An 18,871-nucleotide genomic window follows, 5' to 3' on the forward strand; every position below is an offset into this window, starting at 1 on the left:
AAAAATGGATTTTAGTTGATAAAAAAAAATTAAAAAAAATAAAATCATAAAACATTCAGGTAAATGAATGGATCTAGAAAAAAATCATTGTTAATGAGGTAACCCAGACTCATAAAAACAAACATGGTACATACTCACTTATATGTGGATGTTATCTGTCAAGTCTTCAGATAAACAGGCTACGATCCATATTACCTTTGAGGTTAGGTGTAGAGGAAAGGACTAGAGGGGAAGGAAGGATCTCCCTAGGAAGGGGAGATAGAATAGATAGTTATGTATAAATGAAGGTGGTGGGAAGACTGGAATGGGAGTTTCAAATAGGGAGGAGGATGGAAGAGATGGGTAAGAGAGGAAATATAAGGAGAAACAGCTAAAACGAAGGGCCCTAGAGGGGTTGTATGGAAACCTAATACAGTGAAAGCTTTTTAAAGAATATACATATGTGAAAGAAATCTAAATCTGAATAACGGGAGAGAGAAAGCTTCAACTAGGCATCTCTTGCCACCATGTGAAACCTCTACTGTTGGGAACGGGTTACATCTAACCTAGTTGTTGGCTAAAGGGGCCTCATGGAAACCCCAAAATAGTCCAAGCTATTGCCAAGGCTATTGGTTGCTCTCCACATGCAGATGGTAAAGCCCTATTGCTAAAGACAACACCTGCATAATTCAGTGTACAGAGAGGTTGAGTTAGTACCTACCCAGTGCTTCCACCACTACTGACTAATGTTCATGATATTACAAGGTACGGTGTACACTACCAGAGGAAAAAAAGTAAACACCAACACAGCTACAAATCCTTTAATCTGACCGGTCTGTAAGATATGCCAGTGCAACAGTGGCACAAAAGTGTGGTAGTAACCAACCACGTTTTGATTAAAATTAAGGACCTCTCCATGAGAGGGAACCTATGACTGACACTGCCCAGGTATCCAAGAACATGAGACTAGATAGGTCATGGACCTAGAGAAAAACCAAATACTACTGTACTTCAAAAGGGATATAGTAATAAAATAACTTCTAATGACATTGAGCTGTACCCATTGTAGTGGTTTGAATAAGAATGGCAGCCATGGTCTCTTATATTTGAATGTTTGGTCACCAAGGAGTGGCACTGCTTGAAAGGATGAGAAGGACTAGAAAAACTAGGAGAAAATGTGTCACTGGGGGTTGGGCTTTGAGGTTTTCATCAGCCTCGGGTGCTCATGGGCTCTCTCCCCCTCCCCTCTGTCTGTCTGTCTGACTGTCTACAGATCAGAATATAAAGCTTTCCGGTATTTCTCCAGCACCAGGCATGCCACCACTGTAATGATAAATGGGCTAATACCTTGCTCAGCCATCATCAGAGAAGCTTCCCCCCTTGCAGTAGATGGGAACAACTACAGAAAGCGACAACTGAACAATCTACAGAGAATGAGAGACCTTGGAACACCAAGTTCTAAATGGGATACACCCATCCAATCCTTTCCCTCAGGGCCCAGGGAACTCTGCAAAAGAAGAAACAGAAAGATTATGAGAGCCAGTGGGGACAGAAGACACCAAGGAGACATGGCCTTCTAGTCACAACAGAACTGACACACATATAAACTCACAAAGAGTGAGGTGGCCTGTCAGAACTAAGAGGGGAAATGAACACAAGCCCCTATCCCTAAACCAGAAGCTATCTCCAACTGATAACTGCTTACAAAGACAAAATAAGTTTTCCCCAACAAAATCTCACCGGGTATGAAGAATACACTTAAGGGCAGCCCCACGCCCAGCAGCAGATGGCTAACACAAAATGAACCCAATGGTATTTCGGGAGGTTTTGTGGGGTTTGTTTCATTTTGGTTGTTTGGGTTTTGTTTTGTTTTGAGTTTTTGACCTTACAGATGTTTTGCTTAAAATTATGGCTTTGTATTTCGTGTTTATGGGATTTTTGTGTGTGTGAATGTGTGTATCTCAGCGTCTGTATGTGGTGTTTGTTTGTTTGTTTGTTTGTTTGTTTTTTGCTTTGGCTTTGTCTCTTTTTCTGTTTGTTTGTTTTGTCCTATTCTGATTCATTTGTCTTTATTTTACTTTTTTGTTTTACTTTAGATACCTGCTTCTATTCTAAAAGAGATAAAAGAAAAGGGTATGGATTGGGGTAGGTGGAAAAAATGGGAAGGATCTGGGAGGAGTTGAGGGAGAGAAAACTACAATCAGAATATACTATACAAACAAACTATGTTCAATAAAAGTAATAGTAACATCACCAATGAGCAATGTTCTGTCAACCCTCAGTCTCCGTCTTCTTTCCCTTCCGTGCACTGGATGTTGACCCCTGGTTTCACGACATCAGAGATCCTAGCAGTCATTTCATTTGAGTGATTTACTTGTTTTTTTTAATTATGAAAATTTTGAATATATAAGAAAGCCTGCAGAATAGTGGCATGAACTTTCATGTTCATGAGTTCAACTCATGACCAATTTTGTTTCCTCTCTCCTCTGCTCAGCTCCCCCTCCCAAAAATGTTTTCAAGTCTGAGACATATTCTAACGCCCATATTACCTGTATCTCATGCATTTTTGAATAAAGACCCTTTCATAGGAAACATACCATACTATTGTTTCCAGCCATCACCCCTCAATAGCATTCTTTAATGTCATCAGAATCAATAGTTGATTTCTTTGCTAGCTCTCTGCTTAGACCTGACCCTCACAGATGTTAGAATTTCAAGCTGTGCCCAAGTTCTTTTCTCTTTTAGTACTCTTTCCACGTGTGACTGCATCCAATCACAGGCCTTTAAGTGCAATCAGTATATTGATGAGTCCTCTGAGTTCCTGTTTGCTACAATCAATGGTTAGTCTTGAATTTCTAATGATAATTTAAATTTCAGCGTGACAAAGCAAGATTCCTTGCTCCTTTTCACCCACATTATCTCAAAACCTGCTCCAATTCCAGTCTTGCTCATCTCAGAAAACAGCACCTCCACCAGTAGATCTTACTTATGTGCAACTCTGTTTTACCTGATTTCTTGATTTCACTTCTAACACTCATGTGATGGCTGCTATTTTCTCCACCACTTAATCTCTTCTTTCTCCATAGTAACTGATTTTTACTGGACATGTGTTTGGTCAGAATTAAAGGTTCTACAAGTAATCCAATTAAAAAATGGGGAACAGAGCTAAACAGAGAATTCTCGACAGAGGAATATCGAATGGCAGAGAAACACTCAAGAAATGCTCAACCTCATTAGCCATCAGGAAAATGCAAATCAAAACGACCCTGAGATTTCACCTTACACCCATCAGAATGGCCAAGATGAAAAACTCAAGTGACAACACATGATGGAGAAGTTGTGGAGAAAGGGGAACCCTCCTCCACTGCTGGTGGGAATGTAAACTGGTACAACCACTCTGGAAATCTATAGTGCTTCCTCAAGACCCAGCTATACTACTGCTAGGTATATACCCAAACTTTGCTCAAGTACACAAAAGGGATACTTGCTCAACCATGCTTATAGCAGCTTTATTTGTAATAGCCAGAACCTGGAAACAACCCAGATGTCCATCAATGGAGGAATGGGTACAGAAATTGTGGTATTTTTACACAATGGAAATCAATCAAAAAGGAGGAAATCAAAAAGGAGGAAATCATGAAATTTGCAGGCAAATGGTGGGATCTAGAAAAGATCATTCTGAGTGAAATATCCCAAAAGGAGAAAGACAAACACGGTATATATTCACTTATATAGACCTATAAGATATGACAAACATATTGAAATCTATACACCTAAAAAAAGATAATCAAGAGAGCGGACATGGGGTAAGATGATCAATCCTCATGTAGAAAGACAGATGGGATGTGCATTGAATGTATGACAGGAGTCTACTGAGCGCATCTGAAAGACTCTAACTAGCAGTGTTTTCAAAGCAGGTACAAAGACTCATGACCAAACCTTCGGCAGAGTACAGGAAATCATATGAAAGAAGGGGAGTTAGTATGATGGGGAAAGGATAGGAGCTCCACAAGGACCAAACATATCTGGGCACAGGGTCTTTTCAGAGACTGACATTCAACCAAGGACCATGTATGGATATAACCTAGAACCTCTGCTCAGATGTAGCCTGTGGTAGCTCAGTAACCAGTTGGTTTCCCATAGTGAGGGGAACAAGGACTATTTCTAACAGGAACTCAATGACTGGCTCTTTGACCTCCCCACCCCCCAAGGGAGGAGCAGTCCTGTTAGGCCACAGAGGGGGGCTTTGCAGCCAGTCCTGAAGATACCTGATAAAACAGAATCTGATGAATGGGGAGGAGATCCCTCCTATCAGTGGACTTGGAAAGGGGCACGGTGGAGATGAGGGAGGGAGGGTGGGATTGGGAGGGAATGAGGGAGCGGGACACGGCTGGGATACAGAGTTAATAAAATGTAACTGATAAGAAAAAAATTAAATTAAATTAAAAAAAGAATTAAAGGTTCTATTTCTCAGACTCTCTTGTGGCTAAATATGGATTAATGATGTAGATCTGTCCACTCAGATGTAAACAGAAGTGTCAGTAGCACACGCAAAAAGCAGAACCGAGGTCAGAGCCTATGTCTCCATATACCCACTCACATTATCTTTGTATTTATGACATAACTTTTAAATTATTGGACTCAGTTTTACACAGCTAGCTCTGATGGATCTAAGAGCAAGTACATGCTACTTGCCAGAAATAAGTTCAGAAACTTGAACCCAAGACAATCCACACACAATGTTCAACTAGTCACAGGTAATGGTGCCTATGATGGCTATTCTTGGCTGTCAACTTGACTATATCGGGAGTTAACTAAAACTCAAAAATGGAGGAAACAACTGTGAGGTATTTTTGCTTACCTGAAGTAAGAAGATTCACTTCTAATCTGGATCTTTGAGATAGGAAAACACACCTTTAATACAGATTGTTTGAGATGGGAAAACCTTCTAATCGGTTGTTTGCCTGCTTGTTCTTACCTCGCTACCAAATCCATTCCTTCCCTGGCATTAGAGCCTACTTCTTTGGGATTCCAGTATCTGCTGAAGATCAGCTGAGACATCCAGCCTTGTGGACTGAGCAGCTACTGGATTTTTGGACTCTGTATTTGTAGCCAGCCCATTGTTGGATTAGCTGGACCACAGCCTGTATGTAAGTCATTCTCAAAAATCCCATTTCGTTATATAGTTAGAGATTCATTCTACAAGTTCAGTTACTCTAGGGAACACTGCCTAATAAAATGCCTATATCTGGCAGGTGCTAAAACCTTAAGTTCATGAGATATGAGCAGAAGCATGTTGAGTTATTCTGAGAATGTTTCCTCACTCCTCATAGAGTTCCACATAGAAAGATCAAATACTAGACTATGCAACTACATGGGCCACAGTCTTGTACCTGTCTCTTGACACCAGTCTTCAGATGAATCAGACACAGAGAAGAAAATAAAGCCAAGACAGTCTCAGAGAAATGTGTCTATGTATATTCATGTGTGTGTCTGAGTGTCTGTGTGTGTGTGTGTGTGTGTGTGTGTCTGAGCCAAAGGAAGTTGCAGAAGATGGCCACAAAGCCAACGTGAGGAACAATGCAGCCTCTGTCCCTTGAGATATGCCTGGAATAGGGACACTTCACAGCAAGAAAAAAACTGCCTCTCTAGAAATATTTTTTATCCTGTTTATCCAGTAAAATCTGTAAGTTTAGGTTGCCAAGGAAATGACAAGGCAAATTCTCAAGGTCTCAGCCACTTCTCGGGAACTTTCAAAGTGTGCCTCTTACTTGGTCTGTTTGTTTGTTTTGCTTTTTATTGCTTTCCTTGGAAACCTGTCCTAGTGTCTAAAATTTCTCATAGGGGCAAAAATTTCTCATTTCGAATAGAGAAAGGGGACTGGGTCCAGAATTTGATGCTACAACACTGATTCCACCAAAAGAGTGGCCATTCTCCCCTTTTGTTCTTTACTGATCTTAAGGATAGACATGAAAAGGGAAAACAATGAAGATAAGAGTCAGTCACACTGAGGCCTGTAGGGGTTGGAATGTATTTTTCCCAACTTCTTGAAGTCTGGCCTTTTTTTTTTATTCTTTTACACATTCATTTTTTTGTACTTTTTAATTTTTTTTATTTTTTACTCACTTTACATCCTGGTTGTAGCCCCATCCCTCCTCCCCTCCCAGTTCCACCATCCCTCCTTTCCCCCTTCCCCCTCACCTATTCCTCAGAAAAGCAGAGCTCCCTTTCCCATCCACCTCAGCTCATCAAGTTGTATCAGGACTGAGCATGTCCTCTGCCCCTATGGCCTGGTAAGGAAATCCTGCCAGGGAGAAGTGATCAAAAAGCTAGCAAGTGAGTCTGTGTCCAATGCAGTCCCCACTTCCCCTACTAGAGAACCCACATGAAGCCTAAGCTGCCCATCTGCTACATCTTTGTAGGAGTCCTAGGTCCAGTTCATGCACTGGACCTAGTTGGTTGATGCTTCAGTCTCAGCAAGACCCTCTGGGCCCTGCTTAGTTGACCCTTTTAGTCTCTTCTGTGGAGCTCCTGTTACCTCCAGGTCCTTTTCTCTTTTCTCTCACTTTTTCACAAGACTCCCTACCATCACCCAATGTTTGGCTATGACTCTCAGCATCTGTTTTGAGGCACTTCTGGGTAGAGTCTCTCGGGGGATAACTCTAACAGGCTCCTGTCTGCATTTGCTTAGCAGAGAATTGGTCATAGTGTCAGGGGTTGGCACACTCCCATAAGGTGGGTCTTTGGTTGAGCCAGGCATTGGTTGGGAATTCCCTTAATCTCTGCTCTATCCGCTCTATCTTTATCCCTGCACATCTGTAGGCAGGGTAAATTTGGGGTCAAAGTTTTTGTGCGTGGGTTGCTACTAGGATGCTAGTCTAGTTAGAGGGTATCTTCTTCAGTCTATGTGGCCTCTGCTACTAGGAGTCTCTGTTTGAATCTCCCTCATGTCCTCCCAGGAGCCTACCCTGACTTAGGTCTCCATCTTGTCACAGAGATACCCCCATCCTCAGTTTCTCCCTTCTCTATAGGCCTTCTGTCCTCTCTCCCTCTCTCTCTCCCCAGGTTTGATCTCCACCCTCTTAACTCTCTATGCCCCCCTCCTACCATGTTTCCTCTCTCCAACCATTACCTCTGTGTTTTCTGTCTCCCCTTCCAAGTGAGATTTATGCATCCTTCCTTGTATCCTTCTTGTTATTTATCTTTTTTGGGTCTGTGCCTCCTAGTATGCTCATCCTGTATTATACGGCTAAAATCTGCTTATAAATGAGTACATACCATATGCATCTTTCTGGGTCTGGGATACCTCACTCAGGATGATCTTTTCTAGTTTCCACCATTTGCCTGTAAATTTCATTATTTCTTTGTTTTTAATAGCTAAGTAGTATTCCATTGTGTAAATATGCCACAGTTTCTTTACCCATTTTTTGGTTGAAGGGTATCTAGGTTGTTTCCAGATTCTGGTTATTATGAATAAAGCTGCTATGAACATAGTTGAGCAAGTGTTCTTGCTGGATGGTGTAGCATCTTTTGGGTATAAACCCAGGAGTGGTATAGCTGGGTCCTCTTGAAATTGAAAAGCTTCTGTAAGGCAAATGACACTGTCAACAGAATGAAAGATTTTCTCTACAGATTGGGAGAAAATCTTCACCAATCCTACATCTGACAAAGGACTAATACCCAAAATATATAGTGAACTCAAGAAATCAAATACCAATAAATAAAATAACCCAATTTTAAAGATAGGGCACAGAGCTAAAACAGAGAATTCTCCACACAGGAATCTCAAATGGCTGAGAAATACTTAAAGAAATGTTCAGCTTTCTTAGTCATCAGGGAAATGCAAATCAAAACAACTCTGTGATTCCATCTCACACAAGTCAGAATGACTAATCAAAATCTCAAGTGACAGCCCATGCTGAAGAGAATGTGGAGAAAGGGGAACCCTCCTCCATTGCTGGTGGGAAATTGGAAATCTGGCGTTTTCTCAGAAAATTGAAAATAGCTTTACCTCAAGACCCAGCTTTTTTCCACTCTTTGTAGCTCAGTCAAAGTGTCTCCTGCTTAGAGCAGCCTATCCCATCACTGAGTAGAGTCAAAAAAAAAAGTTCTGTAATTATATTCTAGCGATGGTTACATGACTTTGTAAACACGCTGAAGCCATGGGACTGTGTATTCCCTTGAAGAGACTCCACCGCCTTTGTGGAATGTGGTCATTGTCACAGGTTGCTGGGGTGCTTTTTGGCATATACACACATTTGCAAGAGACTGGAACCACTGAAGGTTTTATGATTGTATGGAACTTGTCCTCTCTATATGTCACAGACCTCAACTGAAAACTCTCGGTCCCAAGCCACCCATCCATCCCTCCATTACTTTTTGAAAGTTTTTACGCAGGGAAGCATGCCTGGAAGCAAATGGCACACATGGTCCCTACAAAAGCCTCCTACTCTTCGCTTTCTTGGGAGAGCACTAAAGACAGTCCTTAACCACAAAAGCTCCTCTTTTCTCCGTCTTTACAGACATACGCACTGCTTATTGTTTCATTTCCGTCTCTGACACCTGCTCCGGGCATCTCCCTGGCAGCTGAGTAAAGCTACATTCCTAGATGTCTTGGGGACTCATAAGAGAAGCCATTGGTGTGTCTTTCCAAGGACACCCTTCTACACTTGAGAAAGAGAGAATAGAAATATCTTGGAGGTTTTTGTCCACGTACTACCCTCACATGGGAAACTTCCTCCCGCTTGCAACCATGTTTTATTTCCCCAGGCCAAGAGACTCTGGCATCAACTTTCAGCTCCGAGACCTTCTGTGGAGTTGTGAAATTCCTGGAGGACAGGCGGAGTGGCCAGGCTGGAATCTCTTGAGTCTGATCTGCCATAATCACTTGGCCCACCTGAAGGATGAGCCCTGGTAGGACAGGAAGATGGTGTCTCCTCTTTCAAATAAGAATTTTGAAAAGAAATAAGTGAAGGTATGCCAGGCTTCCATCTCACAGACCCTCTGTGAGCTTGGGAGGAGCCATCGAATCTCTCTCACAGAGGAAGGTTGCAGACTCATGATAGAGGAGAAGCCTCCAAGTGCCACAGACAGCTGAAGCCCACCACGGGGTCACAGAGTCCCAGATATCTGCAGAAGGATAGCATATTCTTTTAAAGTCAACAGGATGTTCACCATTTATATATCCAGGATTCCCAGTTGTGTAGTCAAAGAACCTTGCCTTAGGTTACTCAGACATCAGAACAGATCAGAGTACATTAAAGTCATCTATCTATCTATCTATCTCATCTCCCATGCCCTCTCCCTAAACAAACTCTAGTTTCACTTGCTCTCAGTTGACCTAAAGATCACAAATTTGGAAGTCACGCACTGGGCTAATTTCCCGTTGACTCTACAGAGTCCACAGTGGTTGGAATGGCAGTTGCCAAGGTTACTTTTCAGGGCCCTGAAGGCTGCTTTTGTTAAAAACACCGACTCTTTCCTTGGATCTGCAGACGTCTCGTGGGTGACTGGAATGAGAAGACTCCACACCTCTACCTGCAAGTTGTGTCTGCCGTCCTTTGAGCCCCAAACTTTGAATCAGATTCTAGTCAGCTGTTCATGTAGACATGTTTTTTGAACATAATGAAGGGGTTAACTTGACCCAAATGTGCTCAGTTTCTCTTCCCATGCCAAGGTTAAAGACACCTACCAACTACCATGAATAGAAACACATAAAAGGAGGAAAAGATGTGCCACCTGAACTTGTAGATCTCCAAAATCTCAGGAATATCTCACCCCTTTATCACACTACTCTTTGTTTCTTTATTCCTACCCTATATTAGTGGGCCCTCAATCTGCCTTCCTGGGGGTGAAGAGGTTAAGTGATAGGTTAAAAAAAAAAAACTCTTTTCCATTATTTGGCCTCTGAATAAAGTTTTTCCTTCTTCCCCACGCTCATTTCTTGGAAGTTACTTTTCTACAGGGTAAAGATTATCTGCTCCTCTTGGATCCAGTGATGCAGCATCTACAGCCCAGACCTCTCCTGTGAAACGTCACAGATTTCTTTAGGTTTCTCTCCATTTGATTTCATGTTGACTATTGGTTTGCTGTGTACTGCCTTTATTATGTTTGGGTGTGTACCTTGTATCCTTGATCTCTGCAAGACTTTTAACATGAAGAGGTGTTATATTTTGTTAAAGGCTTTTTCAGCATTTAATGAGATGATTTTTTTCCCTTCAGTTTGTTTATAGGGTGGATTACATTGATGGATTTTCAGATAATGAACTATCTCTGCACCCCTGGGATGAAGCCTACTTAATCATGGTGATTGATGTCTTTGATGTGTTCTTGGATTCAGTTTGCAAGTATTTTACTGAGTATTTTACCACAATGTTCATAAGGGAAATTGGTCTGAAATTCTTTTTCTTTGTTGAGTCTTTGTGTGATTTAGGTATCAGGGTGACTGTGGCCTCACAGAATGCTCCTTCTATTTCTATTTTGTGGAATAGTTTGAAAAGTATTGGTATTAGGTCTTCTTTGAAAGTCTGGTAGAATTCTGTGCTAAGACCATCTGGCCCTGAACTTTTTTTGGATTGAGAGATTTTGACTGCTTCTATTTCCTTAAGGGCTATAGGGCTATTTGGATTGTTTACCTGATCTTGATTTAACTTTGAAAAGTGAAATCTATCAAGAAAATCATCTATTTCATTTAGATTTTCCAATTTTGTGGACTACAGGTTTTTGAAGACCTGATGATTCTTTGAATTTTCTTGGTGTCTGTTGTTATGTCCCCCTTTTCATTTCTGATTATTGTTCATTTGGATACCATCTCTCTGCCTTTTAATTAGCTTGGCTAAGGGTTTGTCTATCTTGTTGATTTCCTCAAAGAACAAGATCTTGGTTTTGTTGATTTTTGGTATTGTCTCTTTGTTTCTAATGTGTTGATTGCAGCCCTGAGTTTGATTATTTCCTACCATCTACTCCTCTTGGGTGTGTTTGCTTCTTTTTGTTTTAGAGCTTTCAGGGGAGCTTTTAAGTTGCTAGTATGCGATCTTTCCCAGTACTTTATGTGGCACTTAATGCTATGATCTTTCCTCTTAGCCCTGCCTTTCATTGTGTCCCATAAATTTAGGGATGTTGTGCCTTCTTTTCATGGAATTCTAGAAAGTCTTTAATTTCTTTCATTTCTTCCTTAATCCAGTTGTCATTGAGTAAAGAGTTGCTAAGTTTCCATGAGTTTGTAGGGTGTCCGTCATTGTTGAAGTCCAGCTTAAATCCACGGTGGTCTGATAAGATACAGGAGATTATTTCAATTTTCTTTTATCTGTTGAGACTTGCTTTATATCTGAATATATGGTAAATTTTGGAGAAAGTTTTGTGAGGTGCTGAGAAGAAGGTATGCTCTTTTGTGTTTGGGTGAAGTGTTCTGTAAATATCTGTTAGGTCCATTTGATTTATAACATCCATTAGTTTCATTATTTCTCTGTTTATTTTCAGTCTGGATGACCTGTCCATTGGTGAGTGTGAGGTGTTGAAGTCTTCCACTATTAACCTATGTGGTTCAATGTGTGATTTAAGCTTTAATAATGTTTGACTTAGAAATGTGGGTGCCCTCGCATTTGGGCCATAGATATTCAGAACTGAGATGTCCTTTTCATGGATTTTTCTTTTGATAAGTAAAAAGTGTTCTCCATCTCTTTTAATTAATTTTGGTTGAAAATTTTATCTATTTTATTAGATGTTAGAATGTCTACACTCCAGCTTTCTTCTTAGGTCCATTTGCTTGGAACATCTTTTTCTATCCCTTTATTCTGAGGTAATACTTATCTTTGTTGCTGAGGTAGATTCCCTGTATGCAGCAGAATAATGAATCCTGTTTTTTATCCATTCTGCTAGCCTGTGTCTTTTTATTAGGGAATTGAATCCATTGATGTTGAGAGATGGCAATAACCAGTGATTATTAATTCCTGGGTTTTGATGTGGTTGGTCGTAGTGCTACCTCAAACTCTACATAGTTGAGAGTGGCCTTGAAGTCTTGATCTTCTTATTTCTACCTCTTAAGAGCTGCCATTACAAGCATACACTGCCATGCCAAGTTTATGTGGTGCTGAGAATCAAATCCAGGGCTTTGTGCATGCTAAACAAGCCCCCTACCTATGACACATATCGTAGCCTCACAAGAGCAGTCTTTTTTAATGTAGTTCTGGTCTTGTTTATAGTCTAAAACCACTAAGTCTACCCATATCAAAGTCCTTCCAGCTGCTAATAAACTACCTTTGATCCCCTTCTGTCTTCCTCTCACTCATTCTGTAACAATCACCCCATCTCCCTGTGGTCCATTAAGCAAGCTAATCAGTCTCTCACAGTGAATATTTGTCTCCACCTGGAAGGCTCTTCCTCTGCTATTCATGTGAGTCCTCCCTCAGCTGCTTCCGGTTTTATCACTGTCACTTTCTGAGTGAGGTACACTGTGACTGCTTTCGTAAAATCACAATCAACCACTCTCAACACTACCCAGCTCCAGTTTTTACACACATTAGAGCCCAGCCTTAGACCAAACAGCTTACCAATCACTTATGCCTTTTTACAAAGCTGAAACAAAACCTGTATGGACTAGAAATTTCTTTCTTGGCCATTAAGGAGGACCGATAGAAGGCACACAGGAAGTATCTGTTGGCTGAATGAATGAGAATGAGTGAAAAGGATTCTGTCAAGGCAAAACCAGTTTCTTAACAATAGGCACTTTTAGCGGAAAATAATTCCCCTCCCAGTGGCTTGTGAATTTTGAATTTTATGGTCAATTTATTTTCAGGCCATATTCCCCAAATCCAATTTAAGCTGGGATCTTACCAAGCTAATTAGATGAGGCTTAAATTAGAAAATGTATGTAAATTCAGCTGACACTGCTCCTGGCACAGCCCAGGTGCCTGATAAATCATTTCTCCTCTTCTTTGCAGTAAGTAGAGGATTTGAATATCCTGAAAGCGTGGGTTGCAGATTTCTTTCATATGGGTTATATGCATAACTATAACTTTCATACACACAGACACATATATATATGTGACATCTAGTGATATAGACAAACGGTCTGGGGCCTCATGCACCTATACCAGAAGCTGCTCTTCCAGACTTTCGGGCAAATAATGACAGAGCAACATGGTGACCTTATGGAGTGGCAGTGTCACAGCAATGAGTGGTAAATTTCTGCCTTCTGCAGCCAACAATCCCCTCTCCACTTGAGCAATATTTGTAACATCAATGCCTTCGTGCTTGCCTCTCAGTATCCTCTGGAAATCTGTGTCATTGTACCACACAAACATCAGAAAGCCCAGAGGAAATAAAAGCTAGGTTGTGTTCACCGTCACTTACCGGCACCACCATGTACTCACGGGTAGATTCGATCTTATCATAGGGACATATCTTTTTAGAGTCCAATGAAGTCACTTGGCAGTATCTACCCTTAGTGCAAAGGCACATATCTTTCTTAAGGCAGAACCTGGGTGCTGACATTCGCTCCCACTCAGAATTCCCTTCTCTTACTACTTTGCATTGAAATCCTAACACATTTCTCTGTAGGGCGCCTCTCAGTAAGCACATGGCTGCAGTTGTCAGTAAAATACAACCCACACCCTGAAGTCGCTAAAAGGAATAAGAAAACATCTTAAATTGTCTATAGGGGGGACTGGAGATGGCTCAGTGGGTAAACTGCTTGCTGAACAAGCATAAGGATCTGAGTTTGGATTGTCAGCATGCATGTGAAAGCTGACAGCAGCAGGCCACCCCAGCATAGCCAGGTCCCAGGGACTCACTGGCTATCCAGTGTAGCAGACAGTGAGCTCTGCAGACAGTATAAACACCTGTCTCTGTGTAAGTGGAGAAACGATTGAGGAAGACAGCTGAACATCAGACTATGGCCTCTATGAGCACCTGCTTGGACAAGCATACCAGTACACGCACCTGCATGCACGCACACACATACATGCATACATGCACAGCTACATGCATACATATAAAAGAAAACTCTGAAAAAACAGAAATTGCAAATGAGAAGGCCTCTTACTCTTCTGCACATATTATCTCATCATAGCCTCTCAAGAAGTGGGTATCACAGCGTTGTAGATGAGAAAACTATGGACAACATATAGTCAGAAGGTGAAACGAGATCACTCTGTCTAAATGGCAAACTCTCACAACCCTGGCAGAAAGAGACAGAAACTCATCCTCTTGCCCTTCTGGAAACCAAAAGCCTGAAATCAGAAGACAGGTCTAAACCCTGGCATCAAAGTTTTGTCTTAACAGAATCATTCATTCACTTTCATTCATTCATTCATTCATTTAACAAACATTTACTGAATGTTTTCTGTGCATTATGGGGACTGGAAGTTTCTGGAGGCTCCCGAAAGGCTCCTTCCTTATATCTCTCCTAGTCACTAGCCAGCAATCTCGTGGTCCATGGCTCATAAATTTATCATCTCAATTTCAGCCTGCCTTTGTGTGTTTCTATACATTATGTCCTCCCCTCCGTTGTCCTATTAAGATACCAATAGTTAAAAATTAAACTTGTAGCTTACATATATGTAACTCTAGGCAGATCACATCTGTGCTGATTGGTTCTTGTCAATTTAACATGAGCTAGTGTCAACTGTGAAGAAGAACCTCATTTGAGAAAATGCCTCCATCAGAATGACCTGTGAGTGTGTCATTTTCTTGATTAACGATTGATGTGGATGGTGGCACCTCTGGGAAGATGGTCCTGGGTTCTTCAAGAAAGTAGACTGAGCAAGCTGTGAAGAGCAAGCCGCTAAGCAGAATTCCTCTATGGTCTCTGTTCAGATCCTGCCTCCAGGTTCCTGCCCTGATTTCCCTCAGAGATGGATCATGACTTAGAGTTTATAAAGTGAAATAAGCCATTTCCTCCCCTAAGCTGGTTTTGGTCAGTGATTTACCACAGCAATAGAAAACAGATGAAGACAACACCTCAAGCTCCTTGACTTCTGTCCTCAAAGACCCTATTTCCTAATAAGGTCATGCCCTCGGGGTAAGAACTCTGATACATCCTTGGACCACACAACTTACAGCAGTCACTAAGACCCGGCTCTGAATGTAGCATTCTAAATGGATGTGGCCTTCCCTGTGGTTCTCCCACAGGAGTGGGACAAGCCACTCTGCAGGCGCCACTGTCATGGGACAAGCACTTTTCCCTGTCATCTTTCTCTGAGAGAAAAGACTGGTCTTCCATAATTGACATAGATCCAAATGGAATGTAAAAGTCCCTCTCACAAAAGCCCCATTGTAAACTTCCTCAGGAAATATTCGGGTGGCTGTCCTAATGCACCATTACTCTTCCTGTAATAAGTTGAAGCCGTCCTGAGAATTGTCACACCCTGCATCAGACCTTCCAGGAACAGCACTCAGGAAACCCAGGAACACATTGTATTGACAAGGACAGTGTTTAGAAGTTACATGCTACACTCACCCAGAAAGCCAGAATCCTCTTTTTATATTAATATTTATTTGTTTTCTTCACAATTTATTCATTATATATCCCATATCCCATACCATTATAAAGGCCCCTCCCTCTTTCTCCCATTCCCTTCCCCTAGTCCACTGAAAGGGGGAGTTCTCCACCATTGCCATCTGCTTAAGTCTCATCAGGACTGCCTGGATCCTCTTTCTCCATGGCTTGGCAAGGCTGCATCACCAGAAGCAAGTGGTCAAAGAGCAGTCAAGTGAGTTCATGATAGAGGCAGCCCCTGCTCCCCTCACTCGGAGATCCACATGGAGACCAAGCTGCCAATGGGCCACACCTGAGCAGGGTGTTAGGGCCTCTCCATGCATGGTCCTCTCAACAAAGTTGGAATCCTCTTTAACTATGAAAATGTTCTAGAGTGCTGTACAGTAAGGACTAAGTCTGGGTTGTCAAGCTCTGGACATCACAGAGAAATGACTGGCCCTTTTCTGCTTCTAGAAAATAACAATTAAACTTTTGCTATACTGTGCCTGGAATGTGTCTGTCTGCCTGGGAGCCTAGAGCCCACAGATATGTGGAGCTAAGCATGTGATTGATGCTTGGAGCCTTGGACCATGATATCTGCAGGGGCTGAATCAGGGCATGTCCCTCACCAGCTGCAACCCTCAGGAACATGGGCCCTGCACCTCCCTTGGATGGTAGGGTAGAGTTGGCTCTGGTTATGAAGGTTGCTGATGAGCCATCTCCAAGGACAGGAGAACAGGAGAGCTGGCAGGCTGACCAGCTCAGAAACTCCTCAGGCCCAGATTCAGGGCTTTGAATTGGCCCACCCCAACATCTACTCTATAATGAACTGCTGGAGTGCATGAAGGGGTTGCTCCTACAAATCCAAAACTATAGGATCTCCATGACATAGGGCGACAACAGGATATCCGAGAGAATCCCAGTCAGGTTCCAGTATTGATAGAGTAGCAGAAGCCAGAGGCCTCGTACCAGGCCAATGAGTCATCACAATGAACATTTGCAAGCAAAGAAGTATGGACAAAAGTGTATACTATGGGACATACTATGACACCCTACAGCTTCCACAATGAGAATCTTTTTCCCTGTTGGGGGACAGGTTGCATGGGTGGGGAGTGGGTACAAGAAGAGGGGGAGATAAGTGGGACTGGGGTTCATAATGAGAAATTCATAAAGAACCAAGCTTTAAAAAATAATTTTAAAAATAAAGAGTTGCCACGGTCATGGTATCTCTTCATAGCAATAGATCGTTTACTCTAAGACACTGGTCAGAACGCAAGGAAAACAAGTGATGGTGTGGTGCTCATCCCTAAATCCCTAAATTAATCACCATTCCCCTCCCCCCAGTCTCAAAGACCATCACAGAAGAGGGATCAGAAAGAACATGAGAGCAAAAGGATATGACATACTGCTCTACTCACAGGTCAGAGTAGAGAGTAGACAGGTTTCTCCTGTCATCAGAGAAACGTTGTTGTGCTCATTTTTAATCTCTTTTTTATTTGGGGTTCCTTAAAGCCTCTCCCTTCCAACCTCCCAACCCTAGGTAGGAGAGGGAAGGTTAGTGGGGAGAGAGGGCACAGACCCCTTCACTTCTCCCTGGCTGTTTAGGGTCTACGGGTTATTCGGGGCTATACCAATCTCTATCAACAGCAAACGCAGCAAGCAGTCTCCTCCAAGCCAATGCGCCATGAAGCGTCTCTCCTGTGTCTCTCCAAGCCACACACTCTCCATCTCTGGTCTCTCCAAACTGTCACACGACACATGCCACATGACACACGACACTCTTTCTCTCTCCAGACTTTATCCCTCAGAGTCCTAAACCATGCCCCTCTCTGTGCTGCACGAGGCAGGCCATTATCGGCTGGCAAAGACCATGCCCCGCAGGAGGCAGTTATCAGCTGTGGACAAACTAAAGCCCAAACTAAAATTCCATGCTTGGGATTAAAGCAAAAACATATTTAAATAAGATAACTGAGTTTTTAAAGAAACCAAAACGTCCTCCTATGAACATGGTTGAACAAATGTCCTTATTGTGTGGTGGAGCATCTTTCAGATATACCTGGGAATGGTGTGGCTGGGTCTTGAGGTATGGCTGTTCCAGTTTTCTGAGAAAGCACAAGATTGGTTTCCAAAGTGGTTGTACAAGTTTGCACTCCCACCAGCAATGGAGGAGTGCTCTGCTTTCTCCACATCTTCTCCAGCATGTGCTGTCACTTGAGTTTTTGATCTTAGCCATTCTGACAGATTTATCCATAATAACCAGAAACTGGAAACAACCTACATGTCCCTCAATTAAAAATAGATAAAGAAACTGTGGTACATTTACACATTTACTACTCAGCCACTGAAAAAAAGGAAATCATGAAATTTTCAGGCAAGTGGATGGAACTAGAAAAGTGAGGTAACACAGACACAGAAAGGCACACATGGTATATACTCACTTATAAGCAGATTTTAGTCATATAGTACAGGATAGACACACTACAATGCTCAGACCCAAGAAGATAAGCCCAATGGGCATCTTAGGCTTCATGTCAGCCCACTAGTTAGGGGAGTGGGAATATCTCTGACATGGACTATGTTGCTTGCTTTTTGATCACTTTCCCCTGATGGGACTTCCCTACAAGGCCACAAGGGAGGAAGATGAACTCAGTCCTCATGTAAATAGATGAGCTGGAGTGTCTGGGTAGTGAGGCTCCTCTATTCTGAAAAACAGGGGACAGGGGATGTGGGAGGGAGGGTGAGACTGGGGAAAGAGAGAGGGGCTATGACTGAGATGTAAATCAAATTAGTTTTAAAAGCTAATAAATAAATAACCCATAAAAAAATAAACAACTTTCTCCTGCAACAGATGAAAACAAACAGAGACCCACAGCCAGACATTATGCAGAGTGAGAGATCTTGGAACACTCAGCCTAAACAGAATGTCTCCATCAAATCCCTCCCCTCAGAGCTCAGGGAATAAGTCAGAGAGAGTGTAAGAGCCAGAGGGGACAGAGGAGACAAGGCCCTCTAAACCATCATGAGCAAAGCTCATGTGAACTCAGAGCCCGGGGCAGCATGCCCAGGGCCTGCATGGCTTTGCACCAGCTTCTCTGAGCATATATACCGGCTACCAGTTTAGTGTTTTTATGGGATTCCTGCGTGTGAAAGTCAGTGGGCTGCTGATTCTTGTACCTTCTCTTGGGTTCTTTTCCTTCTCCATTTGTTTTGTCCAATTTTGATGTGTTAGGTTTTGTTTTATCTTATTCTATTCTATTTTATTTTATCATTATCCCTTAGAAGCCTGTTTATTTTCTAATGAGAGAAAAAGGGAGTGGATCCAGATGGGAGAGGGGATAGAACAGAACTGAAAGTGGAGAGGGGGAAAAAAACCATACTCAGAATATATTATGTGAGGGAAAAGAAAATCTATTTTCA

This window comes from Meriones unguiculatus, chromosome 9 (genome assembly GCF_030254825.1).
Source record: "Meriones unguiculatus strain TT.TT164.6M chromosome 9, Bangor_MerUng_6.1, whole genome shotgun sequence".
In the NCBI taxonomy this organism is placed as follows: domain Eukaryota; kingdom Metazoa; phylum Chordata; class Mammalia; order Rodentia; family Muridae; genus Meriones; species Meriones unguiculatus.